Source organism: Pinus tabuliformis, chromosome 6 (assembly GCF_031772625.1).
Source record: "Pinus tabuliformis cultivar Carrire ecotype Pingquan chromosome 6, CPIR1, whole genome shotgun sequence".
Taxonomy (NCBI): domain Eukaryota; kingdom Viridiplantae; phylum Streptophyta; class Pinopsida; order Pinales; family Pinaceae; genus Pinus; species Pinus tabuliformis.
Genome location: NC_142292.1, coordinates 707255988 through 707278116, shown reverse-complemented (window position 1 = coordinate 707278116; position 22129 = coordinate 707255988).

Genomic DNA, 22129 nt, shown 5'->3' with positions numbered 1-22129 from the left:
CATGTCTCATTTGGACATTTGTAAGAAAAACATTTTTGAATTTTTATTGAGTCAAAGTCCACCAAAAATGTACATGTTAGCCCAGTCCTCCAAGAGCCACCTATTTGACCTCCTAGAAAGATATATATATATATATATATATATATATATATATATATATATATATATATATATATATATATATATATATATATATATATATATATATATATATATATATATATATATATATATATATATAAGTTACTTTGATCACTTTGAGGCACACTCACTCATCATCATCATATACATCTTCTGCACCCAATGAAGGAGTAATAGAACAATAAGAAGGAGGGAAAGAGCACACACATGTGGAGGAATTTCAATGAAAGAAGGACAAATTTTAGAGCTAGTTGCAGGGTGAAATTTCAAAGCTTATTGTAGGCCAAAAATTTCAGGAGCGAAATTTTAGGACGGTGACCAGTTTCACCTATGTTGACCTTGGAGGAGGTCTAGACTTGGAGTTTTTGGTGGAAGTTATGGTCTTGGTCTTGGATATATCACATTGATATGATTCTAGAAGAGAAGGATTGTTGTTGGGTTTACCCCCTTGGGGTTTTTCCCTAGCTTGGAGCCTAATTTTTGTGTCTCTTGTCTCTTTATCTTCTTGGAAGATTGAACATTTCGTATAATTTCTTGATGAGGAAGACATAACTAATAATAAACAAGAAATCTAATCATTCACAAGTAATTATCAAGTAAGAGGAATCAAGCCTTATCTTCCCTATGCTTTGTTTCTCAACAATAGCCACCCAATTAAGGCCTAACACACAAAACACATAAATCCACTAATGAAGGGGGATCATGTTAACTATTATGGTTGGATTGAGGCTCCTAGTGTTGGGGAAAATCTATAATGGTTGCATAATGTAACACTCGATGTCGAGCACTTGACATTATTATAATCACAATTCTCAATAACAATCCATATAATGAGTGGTTTTGGGATCTTTTGGTATCAACCCTTATCGAAAGGGATCACTTGTTGGAATGGACTTAATACCCAACTCTCGATAGCTTGATACTCTAATGATCTGCCTCCATGGGATTAAGACCCCCTTTAACTAAGCTCATGGTCATGGCCCCATGTTAGCCATGTGATAAGAGGCCGAGGCTAAGGAATCCAACCCCAAATTTCAGAAACTTCCCAAGAGACTCCCATACCTACTCCAAGGTCTAAAGCTTATTCCACAGGAAAATTGATTTCCCAATTAATTTTGAAGACTAAGTATTCAATAGGCTCAAGAGAATCACAAAAAACTACTTTCAACTAGTTTAATCCCATAAGAAAGCATAAGAAGGGCCAATGGCCAAATCTCCATTTTAATCCAAAAAGAAAAGGATGGGGCCATGGGCATAATCTATAGCTTCTTACTTTAGAACAATTATACACAAGGAGACCAATATATTAGCTTATCTCCTAGAAGGACAAAGTCATCTTATGCAGAGATGGACTTCAATTATTGTTAATCAAAGTAGGGACATAGTCAATAGTTTCTCTTACCCCACAAATGGCCTTAGAAAGGGCAATGACACTAACATAACAGGAGAAGAGACTAAGGCTCAAATCAACTTATAAATCATGCCTCAAACACCATGCATAATATAGCCATGAAGAACAACCTACTTCAAAGTATGCCTCTGCACATAACATTCATTCAACAAAGAAATTATAGCTACTAACCAAGCACATGTATGTAATATTTCCATATCTTCAATCATACATATTCCATGAGTGATCATTACAATAATCTTCAAATCACTGTTACAAAAAGGTACAATAGCCAACATAGTAATATTCACAAAACATTGAACAACCATAGCATTTAATTAAGAAAGGAAAGTTACATCTATCTATTTCTCTCAAGCTTGCTAGAAATAAAAAAAGGAAGAGAAGCTCCTCACCCAACCTTAGGCTTAGATACAGTGCAATATTTCTTTCATTTGGCCACCCCTAAGCTATATTTAATTCCTTAAGGGAAAGCTTCACTCAAGGTTTAGCAAGTTTACTGTTGAGTAATTTAATTGATGGTTAAGTTACTTCATTAATTGCCAACCAAGACGTGTGTACTTATGAAGTGCATGTGCACAATATATGCTAGGAGTTTTATTTTTTATTTTAAAAGATGAAATTGAACCAAATATAAATGGGACTAGATTAACTCAAAACATTTCTACGCGCATGTTCTTTCCATCAAAATTACTCTTTTGAAATCAAATCAAACTTCAAGGTGAAATCAATTCTAACTTATCAAACTAAGTCAAAATTGAATCTATTGCAACAAGAATTAAAAATTGTTCTATTAGAACTGAATTGAAATTTAATCTATGGCAACAAGAATTGAAAATTATTCTACCTGAACTAAGTTGAAAAATATATTCTAATGGAAAAATTGAAATTTTAATTCTACTTGCAAGAAATTGAAATGTTCTAAATGCTTTTGTAAATTTAAATTCTATTTTACTCAACAGAAGAATAAATCCAAATCTAAATACTTCATCAAAATAACAAGCTAAGATGTAACTCATAAGGATTACTAATATGCACAATTATGATACAAAATTGCTCTGTCCATTACTCATGAAATCAAAATGAAAATAATTGAATCAAACAAACTGTGAGAAGGAAATGTTTTTGTCTCTTTTAGGTGCTTGACCTCTTTAAAATACTAAATATTAAGATATAAACTAATAAACAAAATACCAATCAAAATACTAACAAAACATTAACTGCGATGAAGAAGATATTGTTCAAGAAAATTTAACATAACTAGAAACTAAACTAATCTTACAACTCTCCAGGGGGCCTTCTTATTGAGTGTAAGCATGGAATTGAATATCAAACTATTTAGCCACGCATTGATCACCAAAGGAACAAAGTATTTGTATTAAATTCTGAAGTCTTCAACAACAAATGATTGCAAATTTAACAAGAGTAAGAGTGTCTATTATTTCACCTCAAAGCATTTTATAATCCTCTATTAAACATTTTCTTAATATTCATAAGCCGAGAGGAAAGCTTCTATTTTTGGCAACTTAAGAAATGAAATCGAAATTGGATTCTTTCTTCTCATGATTTTCTACTGAAAGAGAAAATCATGAGAAGATTTTGATTTTTGATTAGACATATTAGCTCCAAATTATTCTTTGCCAATTCCATGCTAACTTGATAACGCCACGAACCACCTTCAAATCTTGCGCATCGTTGGAGTGTTATAACCAAAATTGTCTTCTGGTTTGACCATCAGATCTCTTGAACTAGGTGACTTTCCAGATCACCATGATTGGTGGATTCCCATGCGTCAATCATTTTCCATCTACCTATGTCTTTTATTCCTTATCCAATGCACTCGAACCTATCTAACCATGGATGTAGCTGCAGAATCCTCGATGAGATGCAAAATGAGTGCAATTTAGTAGCTATAGGAATGTTTTGATTAAATTTCATAAAGAAATGGTAGATTATAAACCATGAAGGATTAATAACTTTTATGATGTTTGAGCATTAATGAGGTGACCTTTAAATTGGAAATGTAGAAAGCTATCATGAAAAGGATGAAAAGGAAAGCAAAAAGGGCTATAAAAAAGAAGACAATTTTGGACTTCAACATTCCCCCACACCGAGGGTTTTGCATGTCCTCATGCTTCAAAAATTCAAACTTTTCCAAATCCTTCACTCACTGTACTATCTCTGAAGCTTGGATCAAGACATCCAAGCCAGTGCCCTAATTTTTCTTCTTAGAACTAAATGCTACCCTTGGTTTCTTCATTAAAATATTACTCTGCAACCCTTTAACTTTGTTTCTAAGGAACCTGTTGTTAGCCTTGAGTTTCTTGTTCTTCTTATACCAGTGGAACAAATGCAAGAGTATGATATCATTTTGAGTCCTTAGGATTTCATTTTGTAGTTTTATAGCCTCATGTTCTTGTTTGAGATGCTTGTTCAATACTTATAACTCATACATATCCTGTTTTAAAGCATCTTCAATCTTATATTCTTTTTGAGGAATATCATCAGTCAAAGGAACTTCTTAATTTAAAGCATCTTCATATTGATTTTGGAGAGGGGAATTTACCTTTCGTTGTGCTCTTTTTTCTAGTGATTCCACATAATAATAGATTTTCTGTTGGACTGGGTCAATTTCAGGTGTCTTCCTGGTTGGACTTGGAGTCCTATAAAGTGGTGATGCTTTGTCTTATTCACTTATGCTATGTTTCTCCTCCTTGAGGTAAACTATCTCTAGTGATTTTATACTTAAATGCTTAGAAATGTGTTTGCTCCTTCTCAATTTCACTTCTGACTCCTTTGTATTTTGGACATCTTTTCTTTTGCTTGTCTTCTTATGTTCCTTATCATATGATTCTACTTCTTTTTCTTTAGGCTGCTGGAAACTTGTGCTGCCTTTCTTCCTTCTAATATCTTCTTTTTCATTTTTTTTTTCTAATTTTTTCCAGGAATTGACAAAGAGGAGTATCATATTCTAGTACCTCTGGTGAGATTTCTATTTTCTTTGCCTCATCATGAGTCAAACCCTCTTCTTCATTAATAGGTTTAAGTTTATTCTATGCCAACTTCTTCTAGTTTTAGTAACCATTTCTTACTCCTGAACTTCTATAAAATGATTGCGAACCAAAAAACTTTGCAAATTGTCTCCACTGGCTCTCAGATGTGCTTCAATGAGGATTTTAATTAATCCATGGTGATAGAGGGCACTATCAATGGTTTTCAATTCTCGTTGTACACTAGAGGCCATTTTTTTGAGACTACAGAGTAGGAAGTATGGTAAATTTAATTCATTGCCATCAATGAAATACATTAAGAGCCGAACATGGTAGAAAAACATGGTGCCATATCTCCCTTCATGAGTTAATTTTTTTAATGAATAGCAACAGAATCCTCTACTTAGTTTTCAGTGCAGTCACTGTTATCCCCTTTTTGACAATATAAGTATCCATACCTGGATCTCAAAGGAAGTATGTCCACTCTTTCTCAATTTTCCTATTTTTGAACCAAATTTCTTTGTTTCTCGGTAATTCCGTTGTTTCTACCACTATGGAATATGTAAGTATGATCTTAATGTCACCAATTTCTATCTCTACTGCATCAAACACACGTGCAAAATATTTTGTAACTTTTGACTCGTGCCCATCGAATTTCTTAAAGAAATTGAACCAACCCACCTGCTGCAACTGATCCCTAACTCGAGGAAATGCATGGAGTAATTTCACTATGTTGGGCTCTGTTCTAACAATGACACCCATGGCGTAGGAGGAGTTTTAATCCTAGATTGTCTCTCTTTGACAAGGGTGGCAAATACAAATGGAAAGATGGTCTATAAGGCTGGATAGTTTGAGGATGTCAAGTGAGGGTGAAATAGGTTGCTTGTGGTAGTGTTTGATTCATAATTAAATTCTCCTTGTGTGTTAATGATTTCCACGACCCTTCGATCCAATTTTATAGGATCACATGAATTTAGACAATTTTGGAGAGATTTTGATGTGATAACTTGGGATATGATGAAAGTATAATGTTGTAACAGGTATGATTATAGAGGTATAGTGGTAGGGGGTGTTATAAGGTCTAGCATTTTCCTAATTTTTATATGTATCATGATCATTCAATGAGTTTAAAAACCTAATGCTCTTAGATGAAAAATAATCTAACATCCTAGTTACATACCTTAGAACATATCTCTTTCAAATTTGATATATTTTTCTCTACCGCAGGTCCTGGAAGCTTCTTTCTATGTTGATTGATCTGGCTATAGAATTTGAAATCAGCTGCAGAATTTAAAGTTGGTTGCATAATATGACTGATTTAGTAGCTATTCTTTTTAAGAATTTCGTTGTTGCCATTGGAATGTAATCCTATTGTTGCTGCTCCTTAAAGAAAACTAGGCCTCAAAAGTGTTGCTTTAGACCTGCAAATTTATTAGAAAAAGAGGGATAACAATAAAATGGGAAAGAGACAAGGGGTGTGAAAATCTAAACTGCCAAGAATTCTTGGTTTTTAGTTAATATTTTCTGTATAGGCATATCAAAAATGTTGGTTTTCATATCTATACTCATTATTTTATATTTTCCTTATTTTTTTTTCCCGTTTGAGAAAAGAAAATTACAATTGGGTTGGAGGATGAGGAGAAAAATATACTTTCTCAACCAACTTGAAATCATAATTATCTTGCAAATATTTGACAAATTATTCTCTTTTTAATGGTTTATGATATAACGTTAATATACGACCAGTAACAAGGAAGGTAATTTTTTCTTTGTCAATGGTTTTGATTCTGACAGCTCCATTGTCAAAGACAATATCTATTTCATAAGGACCAAGCCAATGAGTTTAAAACTTTCCTTGGAAATATTTGAATTTAGAGTAAAATGGAAGAGCCCAATCACCTGGTTTGAACCTTTTAGTTTTGTTGAATTTGTCATCCCATCTTTATATTGGCTACTGAACTATGTTGGTTCTTTGGATAACATCTTGTCAAATCTCATCTAGCTCATTCAATTTTGATAACCTTTATTTTTGACCTTCAGATAGATCAAGACCCAATTTTCCTGTTGTTCTAAAGGTCTCCACTTGGAACTTGATTGGAAGGAAAAGTTGCTTCCCATAGACAAGCTCATAGGGAGTATGTCCAATTGTGTTTCTCCATGTGGTATGGTATTCCCATAATGCCTCTAAAAGCCTTTTTGCCTAATCTCTTCTATGAAAATGTACAATCTTGGTTAGAATTGATTCAAGTAATCCTACTTGCTCATTGGCTTGTGGATGATATGGAGTAGAGTTCCGATGTTTAATTTTGTATTGCTCCATTATTTTCTGCACCAACTTGGATGTGAATTGAGTACCTTGATCTGTAACAATTTCCGTTGGGACACCAATATGAGTAAAAATATCCTCAAAAAGAAATGTAACTACAACATTTTTAGTTGTAAATTGAAGTGGTTTAGCTTCTGCCCATTTAATTGTAACATAATTTATACAAATGAGTATATACTTTTTCTATTTAGATGGAGGATTGATTGGACCAATGAAATCTAGAGCCCATTTTTCAAAAGGCTCTACAAGTACTTGTGGTTGTAGATACATCTCATTTGATTGAATATGATTACCCATTCTTTCGCAGCTATCACATCTCTTGACATATTCCTTGGAATTTTTAAAAAGAGAAGGCTAATAATATCCCAAAAGAAGGACTTTATAAGTACTTCTTCTATCAGCAAAGTTTCCTCCACATGGTTCATCATGACAAGCTTTCAATATTTATGGTACTTCATCTTCTCAAACACATATTTGAATGATCAAGTCAGGTCCAAGAATAAGGTGCACTATATTTGATAACTTTATGCTTCACTTTGGTTGATAATTGTGGGGGTAACTTCCCTGTAGCCAAATAGTTAACAATATATGCAAACCAAGGAGTTTTAATAGAAACTGTAAAAAGATACTCTTCAGGGAAATTATCTTTTATAAGAACATCATTATTATCATTTTGCATCCTAGAAAGGAAATCAACAACTATGTTTTCTTTTCTTGGTCTGTCAAAAATAGTAATATTGAATTCCTGCAACAATAATAACCATGTTGAAATCCAACCACTAGTAATTGGTTTATTCATTAAATATCTAATAGAAAAATGGTCTGTATGAATGAAACTCTCGTAATCAGCGATATAATGTCGAAACTTGTTAATGGCATGCACAACAACTAAAAACTCCTTTTCTATTACCATGCAATTTAACTCTGCAGGAGTCAAATTTTTTCTTGTGTAATAAATAACATAAGGAGTTAGATCTTTCTGTCCCAACACAGCTCCTAAAGGTTTATTTGAAGCATCAATTTAAATATGAAAAGGAAGATACCAATTAGGTCCCTTAAAATTGGTGCTTCAGTGATTTTCTGCTTCAATGAATCAAATGCTTTATGGCAGTGAGAATTCCAAAAAAAATCACAATCTTTTATAAGAAGGTTGAAAGGTGGCGAGACTATTTTTGTGAATTTTTCTATGAATCTTCTATAATAACTAGTAAAACCAAGAAAACTTCTATAATCTCTTTGAAAAGTAGGAATTGAAATTTTACAAATTACTTCTCCCTTAGATGTATCCACCTTAATTTCATCGCCTGAAATATGGTGGCCTAAAACAATTCCCTCATTAAATATCATAAAACATTTCTCATGAATTAATGAAAGATTTACTTCTTTACACCTAATGAGATTTTTTTCTAATTTTCAATAGCTTCTTCAAAAGTATTTCCATAAATAGTAAAATCATCCATGTAAACTTCCACATAATGATTCATGAATTAGATCAGAAAAGATACTCAAAAATTCTCTTTGAAATGTTGCAGGAGCATTACATAACCCAAAAGGAAGTACCCTATAGGCATATGTACCCCATGGACATGTAAAGTTTGTTTTGTCTTAATCTTCTGGTGCTAATTGGATTTGGTTATATCCACTGAAATCATCAATAAATGAAAAGTATTTCTTTCTTGCTAAGGTATCTAGTACTTGATCTATACAAGGTAGTGGAAAATGATATTTCAAAGTGGCTTTATTCAATTCCCTATAATCAATGCACACTCTCCATTTTCCATTCTTCTTTGGAACAATTACCAAAGGTGAAACCCATTGACTATTTGATATCAGATAAATGAAATTCACATTAAGTAACTTTTGTAATTCCTCCTTAACAATTTCTCTCAGATTAGGATTCAACCTTCTCTGAGGTTGTCTAACTTGTTTGGAATTTTCTTGCATATAAATATGACACATACATGTTTTAGGATCAATTCCTTTCATATCAATGTATTCCCATGCATAAACAAATGAATGTTTTTGTAGCATATTTATCAACTTTCTCTTTTGAAATTCTACCAAATTTATTATTGATGTTTAATGTTTTACCTGGAAATATTTCTACTAAGGAATTTCCAAACTTTTCCATAGAATGCAAAGCAATTTGATGAGATAATAAATATTCAATATTACATTGTTCTTGAAAACTCTAATCTTGTTCACAATATGAAGAATAATCATTATTTTTCATCAAATTTGTTAATTGATCTTCCTCATCTATTTGTGAAAGAGTAAATACTGGTTGAATATCATCAAAATATTCATTATAATCATCTACCTAAACTTCACTTTCTACTTCAATTAATATTTTTACAGGCGGATACAATGTGAATTTCTTAGTAGAGCTACCATCATAGATATACATATCACTAGATCTACAACTTATGAATGAATCAACTATAGCTAGCCAAGGTATTCCAAGGATCAATGGATGGCCTCCTAGATTATTCTTAGCAGTTAAAATCATAAAATCAACAAGATACTCCCACGAATCCAAAGATACATACACATCCTCTAATATACCATCCGGTTTGATAACATATCTATATTCTAATTATAATAATGTTGGAGTATATTGAAGATTGGGAAACTTCAATTGATCCATAGGTTGTTTACTCATAATATTAGTGGTTGCTCCTAAATCAATCAAGGTGTTTAGAATTTCAATACCATTAATGTTAATTTTTACAATAGGGATACCTAGATCTAGATATTTTTGAACTATTGGTTTCCCCATCATAATATTTGCGATCTTTCCTACAAATTGGATTTTCTTAAAATATTTTCTTTTTCTTCCTATTTTTCTAATGCACAACTCCTTAATGCAAATATAAGGGGAATTGAGGTGGAGGAGGTTGGCTGGGTTGAGGAGAGTAGTATTGAGGTGGACAAGGGGAAAAAGGCTGTTGGAATTGAGGATATTAGGGATTTTTTCCATAAGAATGCTTCCAACCTTGTGCCCAAGATGTATTTTGGGGTTGGGGTGGCCAAGGTTTCCAAGGCATATGTGCAGTCTAGTTATTTTGTGGTTGTGAATATGATTGGTATTGAGTGTTAAAACCTTGTGTCATTCTTGATTGTTGGGATTGCCATGGTCTTATAGAAATAAAGTGAAGTGATTCAACTTGACTTGTTTCAGCTTCATCCTGAAATACAACTTTAAACCCAGGTATTGAAGGGAATTCCCTTGTATCATGATTTTCAACACATATGACACAAATTTCTACACTATCAAGAGGACATTCTCTCAAAGTATGGTTTTTCCTACACCTAGGACAGAAGATAGATAATGCAACATTCTCAATTTTTTTCTTGTTTTGTATTTTGAGAGTATCTAGTTGTTCACTAAGTTTCCCAATAATATATGTTTTAAATTTATCATTCAAATTTCATAATTCTTCTCTACTCATTGTTCGAGTTGTAGATTTACTAACTCTTGACATGGTTGGATCTCTTGTATCCTTACTATATATAGCCTTACCTCTCGAAATATGTTTTCACAACTCAAAAATTTCACCAAATGAAGGTTGGGAAACTTGTCCTTTTCCCATTAAGTTGAGGAGGTAAATCCACTCATCTCTTATAGATTTTAATAAAAGAGCTTTTAATGTTTCCTCATCCAAATCATGCATCCTAACCCTTTTAACATTGTAGGAAAATATTTACACTAAGTCTTCAAGGATTTCATCCTCTTTTTGCATCATCTTAAAGACTTCATCCTTAAGGTTATGGGGCATATAATAATATTCATATTTTTCTAGGAAAACCATTTTCATTTATTCCCATGTTCTGATACTATGTGTTCATAGACCCATAAACCATTTAAGGGTTCCATCTTTTAGAGTAGATAGAAATAGTTTCAATTTTTGAGTATCAAGTAAGTGGTCATAGGATCTACATAATACTTCAAACTCAAAAATAAATGTCTTTGGATCCTCAATTCTTAGGCCATGAAAATTAGGAAGAATAGAAGGTGAGATATTTTTCATTGTGGTTGTGGTATCCTAATCAAAGATAGGAAATCCATAAGGATCTGGTTATCCCCTACCTCCTCTACCACCTCGTCCTCTATTTCCTCCTCTTCCTCTTGCAACTCAAATCCTAAGATCACCATCTACATTGTTTACTTCTCTTTCCCCTTCTCTGCCATTGTAGACTCTTCAGGGGTAATATAAGGTTCAATAATAGGATTTCTTAACTCTTCCTATGGTTCTTCTATTAATGGTATTTTAGAAAAATATTCCTTATCTTCTGTTAGGTTCCTATACCAATAGGAGTCATAGTTTTGAATGTCTAAGGTTAAGCCTTATAATATTGTACATACCTTTGCTTTCTGCAAATGTTTTCCATATCAAAAAATTAAAAAATGTAAAGAGGGTATGTCCTAGAAGAAAAATCAAAGGACAAAAAGAATGAGAAAAGGTTAAAAAAAATGAAAATATATGAACCCCAAAAAAAACAAAAAGAGACCATGAAAGTAAGCAAGTCTAAATGCCACTATTATTTACTTTTATGCATAATAATGATTGTGTGCAGCTTGTTATTCATGCCACAATCCATGGTAATCAAAATGTTTAATCTTGATTATTATCATGTTTTGAATTTTATGGTTATGGTTAGAGAATAAAATCTGACCAAACAGTTTAATCTTGGTAGATCATTAGATAGGTAGGGAAAATAAAATGATCTCATCAGTTTAATCTGAGCCCTTGGATGATATAAGGTTAGAAATAGATAGTTTGTTTTATTAAAGAAAAGATAGAATAAGGGTTTGCTAGCCTAAATGCACCCAAATAAATGAAGAAAAAATGTTAGAATAAATAAATGGGTAAGTAGAAGAAAGGTTGTTGAACTACAAAGTTGATTGGATCAAAATACATACATCATGCTTAAACTCATATTTCAATATGTATGATCAATTATGGAAGCAAAAACAAAGGTTTGCAAGTTAATGTGATTAACTCCCTTCATTCATTTTTCCCCGTTACTTACTAATTTCCTATCCACAAATATGTTCTAGTACTTTAAATCCTACAAGTCAAAGAGGCTCAGAGCATTACTCTGACTTTTGGAGGGACCAGACTCTCGGCTTAATGACTTAAGGACATCAAGTGCTAGAATCCCCTTCATAAAATCCATTCCCCCCTCATTTCCCTAATAAAATCCCTTTTCCTAAGGTTAAACTTCATTTTGCCTAGGAAAAGTGAAAACCCTTATGTAAATCCTATTTCACTCAAAAAACCCACAAAAAACTTTTTATCTTAAGTATTGAGCGTATGTGTGCAAAAAATTACATTTTACCTTTTTACTTAAGGAAAAACCCACTCCGCCACACTTCATATTAATTATTAACTTTATCATATAACTCCTCGATGAACCCTTTTTCCCGTATATTAACTAAATCCCTATGTAAATACCCCCAACCCTTAGTTTTAATAGAAACTAATACATTTACACCATATTTCGACAAAACCCACTTAATTTACCAAATCTCGGTAAAATTTAAGTTAATCCTGTCATTAAGATCCACCCAATCCCCTAACCTTGTGATTAACCCCACATTAATCACAAACCACTGTGATTAAGACCCCTGCCCCCCCTAAACTCTCGTTCATTTCCTCCGCGCAAGTTTGTCACCGACTACCGTTAGATCAACTTGCTACTCATCCAATGGTCCACAGCCATATCAGCTGCGCCCAATGGACGAACGTTACCCACCCAATAAAGTGGTTTTCCCCGACCCCTCGAAGGCTGCGTGTCAAACTCTAGAGTAGATCCGGTGACCCCTTCGAAATACCGCCCAGCCTCCATAAGCGGTGTGATGGCCTGGGAAACCGCCTCCCCACTCAACCTGCCAAACCACTACTATTCATTCATAAAATTTCCGCCAAAAAGTAACCGTTGCTCCATGAAAAGGCCGAGAAGCCTTTTTTCACCTTTTTTTGCTCATTTTCTCTGTGAACCTCTGCGAACCAGTGTGATTCCTGCAAACACCGAATTCACCATTTGAACTCTGAATTCACCCCTGAATAAAGTTGCAGAGACCCCAATCGACCTCTCAGTCTGTACCAGATTCATTCAGACCTCTGCAGCTGCTTTGAACTCCAAAATTTGCAGATTTTCCATCCAATTCCAGTATTTCACCATAAATTACCACTCACCCTTTCAAATTCGGAAATGCTCAACCTTGTACAATGTTTCAATTAAGTAAAATTAATTGAATAATACTTTAAATTTGAAAACCCGCCAAAACCCTCTGAAAAATCCCAGTTACCATGAAAAACCTCTAAATTAAACCTGGAAAGCCAAATTTAAATCCACAAGAACTAAATTATGGCTGCCCCTGTTGCCTTGGACATTAGACCTGTCACAACTCCACATTTGGACCTCAACCACCTTCCCTTAGCTGACAGGGATTTCCAAATCAAGGATACATCTACCCAGAACCTCTTGCTTCAAATCCATTGTTTAAGTAGGGACAGATACCTCAACCATGCTGATGATATTGGCCTTTGGGAGTCAAATTTTCCCAAATACTAGTTCCCAGAGGTACATATTTTCCTTGAAATTGTCCACCAATGCCATGCCTGTTACATTCCCAGCCTAAGAGCTATTATGTCCCCTGACCAAAAGATTCTGTTCACCATTACAACTGATTCCATTAATGAAATGTTGCAAATCCAACCAGGTCAAAACCTAACCCTACTCTCCATTGGGGATTTGCTAGACCAGTACTCCAAGTTAAGTCTGTCTAGGTTAGCCCAAATATTCTAGACATTCATTGTAGAAGAACAGTATATTCCCAAAGATCCCCCTCCATATGTTTCTGCCATGTTCTCCGAAAGGGGCAAACAAATCATCACCATGATATCATGTGTCCTAGGTTGCTCCACTGATGAATTTTTTGATGAACTTGTCCTAGCCTTCATGTCAATTTATACCCCAGGACAACCTCTTGTTGTTTTGTACAATTATGCTAAGTTCATAGCTGAGAGAATGCATGAACAGTTCACCAGGATGCACAATGAAAGAGTGTTTAAATACTCATTTGTCCTCTACCATATGTTCCTATACTATCAACCAAACAGATTTCTTTTTGCCCTTCAGAAGCTGGATACCAAAGGCCAGCCCAGGTCTGTCATTTTTTGGACCCCATTGTTCCATAAGTATCAGTCACCATATACCTATTCAGATTTCATAGATTCTTTTTTTCATCCAGTCATGACTATGCTGACAGGAAGCCCTCCACCCAGGATAAGTCCAGAGATCAAAAGGGTCCTTATGTTGTCTAAACAAAGCAAAGTGGGAGATTGTTACCTTTACCAAAACCACACAGAGATAAGAATTTATGGTTTCCAGCTTGCACCATATAAACTACCCAAATACCTCCCCATGAGGTTATTTGCTCTAGAGTACTATAGACAAATAATGAACTTTGATGAGATAAATTTTGTCTCGGCCAAGAAAAGATCACAGTTCAAAGTAAAAAACCAGTTAGGCCCATTCATCTGCAATTCTAGAGAGGCAGGGGAGGAGGCAGACAAATTTTGCAGCGAATGAACTTCCAAAAGAGTTTTATGTGGAGGTATGACCCTCAAGAATTTATGACCAGATTGAGAAAGAAGGTGAAGTTGGGACCTTATATTCACCACCCCATACTAGAGATAGAAAGATATGCAAATCAATCTGAATGGGTGGAAAACACTCTTGTAGATAGACACAGTACCAAGGTAGATGTAGAGAATACCTTATGTGACTTAGAAAGACAACTTGATGAGAGTTCATTTCTGCAGGTACCTAAACAGCAAAGAACAACCATGAGCACCCCTCCTATCATGCAGAATCCTCAGAATGAGGAAAGAAATCCCAAGAGAAACAGAGAGGGAGCCTCCACTTCAGGCATGGAAACATCCAATATACAGCAGGAAACCAGTCAGAGTAAGAGGCAAAGGCTCAATCCTGTTTCAGAGTAGGAAGATATAGAAGGATCAACAGAAGTAACCAATACTGATTTTGATAGAAGAAGGGGCACAACTTCATCTGGGGAAACATAGGGGCCTTCCACATCACAGACCTAGATTTTGGAAAGGCAACTAAGTGTAGAATTGTCCTCATTCAGCAGGCCTGCTGATAAGGACAAAGATATAAAAGATAGATATAAAGAGATCAAGATGAGAAACGAGACCCTGAAGGCCCAAACTTATGCTCAGTATCTCAAACTCACACCTACCAATCAGACAAGGTTGATGTCAGCTTTTGACATCAAGGAGGGAAAATTACAGATGTCCTTCATAAAACCAACTGCACAACAACCAAGGACATCAATAGACTATAAAAATATCGATTTTGAGGTATTGGCAAGGGATATTCATCCCATTGACCAAATCGAATTGCACAAGCAAGATGGAGAGATGATATACTCCACCCTCACAGGCAAAGCCATAGCTTCTCATCAGTTACAGAATTCATTGAGAAATATCTGAACTCAATATCAATTAGAGAAGGCCTCCTCACAGGCCAAGGATACTAGAATCATGTCTTTGGAATACTTGGTGATTGAATTGGGACATGATCCCAAAGATATCAAAGCCACTGAGCAACTGATAAAGAAGAAAATTGATGACATTGCTACACTGAAAAAACAATTGAAGATACCTTAGCTACAACATCCCCAAACACTATAGGTCTTAGAGAACCAAACCAGACATGAAGAGTTGATGGACTTGGTCCTATAACTTAATGATCAGTTAAAAGAGACAGAAAAAGAATTTCCACTACAGCTGCCAATTTCATCCCAACGGTCTCAACAATAGTCCCTTCAACACTGGCAGCCTCATTGGCTCCCATAGCTCCCATACCTACAGCACAAGCGATTTCGACAGAGTCTACATTAGCAACAGGTGCCTCAGGAGAAGAAGCAACAAAGTTGGTCAGAGCCATGGAGGAAATGTCTATTTAGGCTACAGAAATGAACAAATTGAAAGAAAAGGTGACAAGCTTAGAAACAGATTACAAGCTTGCCAAGATCATGCACAAGGAAGAAGTGCAGAAAGCTGCCAGAATGAATGAAAGATTAAAGGCCATGGAAAAAGATCTAACACTAAAGGAACCCCTTGGGCAAGCCAACGAACTATTATGGGCCAATATCATTGACCCTGTCAATGATATTTGGCCATCCATTCAAGTGATTTTTGAACAGATAGATCTAATAAAGATAGCTACAGAAGCTATCCAAAAAGTCAAGGAAGAATTAGGAGACATGCTTGAAGATGCTACCAGACTTATCCACTTCCTCAACAGTAAAAACAAGTATGAAATCTAGGAATTGGATATAGAAGACAGAACTGAAACCATTTTAGAGGTAAGAAAGGTCCTTTCCAAGAGAAACTTAATGTTAAACTTGGAGGACAAGTGCCAAAATATGCAGGTAGCCATAGATAGATTCATGGCTAAGTTTCAAATTCTGAGGGAGAAAGGGTTACCCAGTCCCTTAGTCATAAATGATAAGCTCATGACACAACAGGATTACAACAACAAAATCAGAGAGCTAGCTAAAGATCAGGCCAGTACACCATCAGTAAAGGCATTGCCAACAGGCAAGGTGCTTTACCAGACATTTGAAAACCTGTTTTTCCTCCAGCATGAGGTGAGCACTTATTCATCACTAGGCCTACATTTTCTAAGTACACCAAGGCAGATGAGATATATAGGAGGATGTTGAAAATCAAGTTACCAGATGATGAATTATGGGAAAAATTGACTGATTTACTATAGCAAAATGTAGTAAAAAGGTTAATGTACAGTCACCAGGGTAAAAGGTAAAGACAGGTCAACAGTGTCAAAGTGTATCAGATAAAAGCCTCAAGTAACTAAAGACTCTAGCGTGAAAGTTCAAACAAAAAGGCAACATAAAGGGCTAGAAACCCAACTATAAAGGCCACTAGCACCAAAATAAATGGGACAGCATGAAAGCAGTTCAATAGTTGTCTCTATCTTCTTACAAGAAGATATTTGTATTTCCTAGATTAAATCTCAAGTTAGTTTGAGATATTTTGTAATAATTTCTGTATAAATACTTCACAATACGAAGTATGTAGGGTGGATTCTTAGACATTTTTATAGATTTCTTGATCAAAATACTGTAAAGCTATTGTATCATTGACTGGACCAGCAAGCTGGATTGATGAATAAAGACAATATATTTCACAGGATTCATGTGTAGAGCGAAGTGCAGACAAGTATTTTCTCATGTTGTTGTTATCTTTCTTAAAGTTTTTCCACAATCTTTAATGTATATTTGAATCTGAATGCTATAACTGGAGTATTATCTCAGAATTTGTTTAATTTCACTCGGTTTTAACAGTTAGGCATATAAATGTTTTCTACTGATATCTAAGTTAAGGAATTCTTAATTGCTCCTTAGTTTAGGTTGTCCCTTTATAATCTATAGAAAAGGATTCTTAATTGCCCTTTGTTTCTGATTACCCTTTGGTCCTCGTTTAAGTCCTGGTCTGAGAATTCTTGATTGCTCTCTCGCCCTGATTCAAACCATTTCACACCTCTGGCCCAAAGCCCTGCACTCTACTCTGCTATCTTTCCCTTTTAACATTCCCTTTATTGAGTTAATTCTAGTTCTGCTGCCCTTCTGTTGACTCCATAGCCCAATGGTCTAAAGACATCATTCTATCCATCTGTTTTAAGGATTCCACCATCCAATCTTCAATACAAATCAAAACCCTTGGACATTCAGAACTAGCCTAAAATCTCGGCAAACAAAGCTAAATCACATAGAGAGAGCCCTCTCTGAGCCATAGGTTGGCTAGAGCCTATGCTTAAAAGTTGGTTTGTGGTTACCTCGGTCATTTTATTTCTTCTGATAACTTCTAGAGAAAATTCTGAGTGATAACATCTTCTTCACTAGGTACTTCTAACTCCTGTCCTAAGACTTTTTCTCTTGTTGAAGAGAGAAATATAACTCCTTCAGTAGGGGATGTAGGTTCTTCAACTACAACTTTAGTGGAAGCAGTTGGTGAGTCCTTAGGTTGGATTTCAAATCTATGCACCTTAGGAAGTCTATGTCTACCTATTATAGATGGAATGTGAGTGTCAGTGGATGGTGTGGCACTACGTGGTCTAGTGGAGGTTGGTATTGAACTCTGTCCTCTACCTCTACATACAAATCTACCCCTAGAATCTCGTTCTCTATTAATGCATTATAAATTATTTTTATCATGCTTTAATTATGCCTCTATAAGATTGAATGATTCCATCTAAGATGATATTTAAATCAAAATTTGAAATCCTATATACACTTCCCTGACAACGATGCCAAAATTTTGGGTAATTTAATTGATGGTTAAATTACTTCATTAATTGTCAACCAAGGTTTGTGTATTTATGAAGCGCATGTGCACAATATATGTTAGAAGTTCTATTTTTTATTTTAAAAGATGAAATTGAACCAAATATAAATGGGACTAGACTAACTCAAAACATTTCTACGCACATGTTCTTTCCATCAAAATTAGTTTTTTTTTAAAAATCAAACTTCAAGGTGAAATCAATTTTAACTTATCAAACTAAATCAAAATTGAATCTATTGCAACAAGAATTAAAAATTATTCTATTAGAACTGAATTGAAATTTAATCTATGGCAACAAGAATTAAAAATTATTCTACTTGAACTAAATTGGAAGATCTATTCTAATGGAAGAATTGAAATTTTAATTCTACTTACAAGAAATTGAAATGTTCTAAATGCTTTTGCAAATTGAAATTATATTATACTCAACATAAGAATAAATCCAAGTCGAAATACTTCAGCAAAATAACAAGCAAAGATGTAACTCAGAAGGATTACTAATGTGCACAATTATGATTCAAAATTTCTTTGCCATTACTCATGAAATCAAAATGAAAATAATTGAATGAAACAAATTGTGAGAAGGAAATGTTTTTGTCTTTTTATGAGCACTTGACCTATTCAAAATACTGAAGATTAAGTTATAAACTAATAAATGAAATACCAATCGAAACACTAAAAAAACATTAATTGCGATGAAGAAGATATTGTTCAAGAAAAAATAACATAACCAGAAACTAAACTAATATTACAACTCTCGAGGGGTCCCTCCTGTTGAGTGGAAGCACGAAATTGAATATCAAACTATTTAGCCAGACATTGATCACCAAAGGAACAAAGTATTTGTGTTAAATGCCGAAATCTTCAACAACAAATGATTGTAAATTTAAAAAGAGTAAGAGTGTCTATCCCTTCACTTGAGAGCCTTTTATAATCCTCTATTAAACACTTGCCTTAAGAGTCATACGCTGAGAGGCAAGTTTCTAGTTTTGATAACTTAAGAAATGAGATCGAAATTGTAGTCTTTCTTCTCATGATTTTCTACTGAAAGAGAAAATCATGAGAATATTTTGATTTGACATATTAGCTCCAAATTCTTCTCGTCCAATTCCACGCTTACTTGATAATGCCATAAACCACCTTCAAATCAGGCGCATCGTTGGAGTGTTATAACCAGAGTTGTCTTCTAGTTTGACCATTAGATCTCTTGAACCGGGCGAATTTCTAGATTGTTATGATATGTAGATGTACATGTGTCAATCATTTTCCATCTACCTATGTCCTTTATTCCTTCTCCAATGCAACATAACCTGTCTAACCATGGATGTAGCTACAAAATCTTTGGTTAGTTGCAGAACGAGTGCAATTCAGTAGCTATAGGAATGTTTTGATTAAATTTCATAAATAAATAATAGATTATAAACCATGAATGATTGATACCTTTTATGATGTTCGAGCTGTTATGAAACCAACTCACAAAAATATAGAAAAGATAGATGAACGCCTTAGAAGTAAGCCTCTTCGAGGGGGAAACCTCCTTTACATTACACAAATGAACAATTCTTAGATGATTCAAATGACAAAACCTACTTTCTATATATAGGAGTCTACGGGGTCACAATATAACCAAGACGAGCTAACAATAATAATATAAAGGCACAAAAATAACAATAGAGGGATTCTATGGGGCACAATAATAACAATATGGGGACAATAGGGGCACAATAATAACAATAAGGGATACAATGACAATAGTAATGGGGGGATCACTAATATCAATAAGGGGTTACACTAGTAATATAGGGACCTAACATGCCCCTCTCCTTCAAAAAGTGTTGTCCTCAACGCTTGAGTAGTTCTTGATGCTCCTGTATAAAATTCTTGTCCTCCCATGTGGAATCTTCAGCTGGTAAGTTCTTCCACTTGATGAGATACTCTGAAATTGATCGATTTCGTAGTTGTCAGTTTCTTGTTTCTGTGATTGCTCCAGGATCCAATATGATTTTTCCTTCCTCGTCAATTTCTGGAAATATTGTTTGAACTGGGATCTTCTACAACTTTTGAATGAGTGGCCACACTTCTTCATCCTTCTTCCATTCATACCTTGTTTCGCTTATCCAATCCGGTTGGATAATAGAAATGGCGCACAACAATGCTTCCACATCCTCATCCTTTCTTGAGAGTGCATCTGCCATAACATTTTGCTTCCATTTTTTGTATATGATTTCAAAGTCATAACCCAACATCTTTGTGACCCATTTTTGTTGCTCTTCAAAGGATAATTTTTGTTCTAAAAAGTATTTAATACTATCATGATCGTTTTTACCTTGAAGTGTCTTCCCATTAGGTAAGGTCGCCATTTCTTAAGTGCATGTAGTATTGCCAACATTTCCTTCTCATAAATAGATTTCTTGAGGCACATTTGTTTGTATGTATGTAACCATAAAAATACCCAATCACCTACATCAAAACTTCTTTCATTGCGATGTTAATATGCCTGTTGTTTCATTCGATTCTACACCAAAGTGGCGTTATCCTTTAAAAGTTGGAGAACTTGTTGTTGATGCTCGATGTGATCTTTCACTGCTTGAATCTTTTTCTTCTTGATATGTCCTTCTATATTTAGAGTTTGAGGAGTGGTAATTTCTTCAAGTGCATTACAAGATATGGTCGGATTCATTTCTTGATGCTTTTGTGATCTTTCACTTCTTGAACATTTTTCTTCTTGATATGTCCTTCTATATTGATAGTTTGAGGAGTGGTAATTCTGGCCATTGCATTAAAAGATATGATCATATTCATTTCTTCTTTCTTGATGTGGTCTTTCACTTCTTGAGCCTTTTTCTTCTTGATATTTCCTTCTATCTTAATAGTTTGAGGAGTAGTAATTATTTCCAATGCTTTACAAGATGTGGTCGGATTCATTTCTTCTTTCTCTGGGGTTGGTTCCTGGTGTATATACTCTTCTTTTGAAGTTTATTGATCATTTTCTTCCTCCTCTCCACAATCAATGTAAAATAATTTCTTCTTAGCACACTTATGACCTTTAATGTATTTTTTATCACAATTGTAACAAAGCCCTTTTTCTCTTTTTTCTTCCAATTTTTGTGGTGTAACTCTTGTAGGTTGTGGAAGGCTAGGAGAAACAACACTTCCATCTTTATAGTTGTGAGGGGTAGACTTCCTTATTGCCATAATTTTTCTTTCCACTTTGTAACAAAGCCCTTTTTCTCTTTTTTCTTCCAATTTTTGTGGTGTTTCTCTAAAGAAGGTGTTGCTCTTTGTATCCTCATAATGTGCTATAATTTCCTCCGTGAAAATTGACAACGTAACAAGTGGTTTACAAGAACAAAGCCCTTTATACCATAAAAATTGATCTTGTTCTAAATATTAAGATGCAATACATACCTTTTGTAACAGTGGTACACCATGTAGATCAAAATATTTCTCCATCTGTAGTATCCAATTTACCGGATCCTTGCCATCAAACTTCCTCATCTCGATTTTTCTTGATTTTAGGAGCTCGATATTGAAATGACTGTAACTCTATAATTTCAAGTCTTCAAGTTCTGAAATTTCTTCTTGCAGTAGCTCTCTGAGTTCTCTTTCTATCCCCACAAGTTTGATCAGAATTTGATTATCCAAGAAAGAGTTATGCCAAATCTCCCATGGTGACCTGATTATAGATTAGTTCAGTAAAGCGAACTTGTATGACGTGCCACGTCTCACTGTTTTGACCTTAGTACCTGAAACTGATATACAGAAAACTACAGGAAGTCTTCTTTCTGAAACTTCTTACAAAATTTCAATCTGATGCTCAGAACAAAAGTTATGATGATTTTCCCAAGGTGACCTGTTT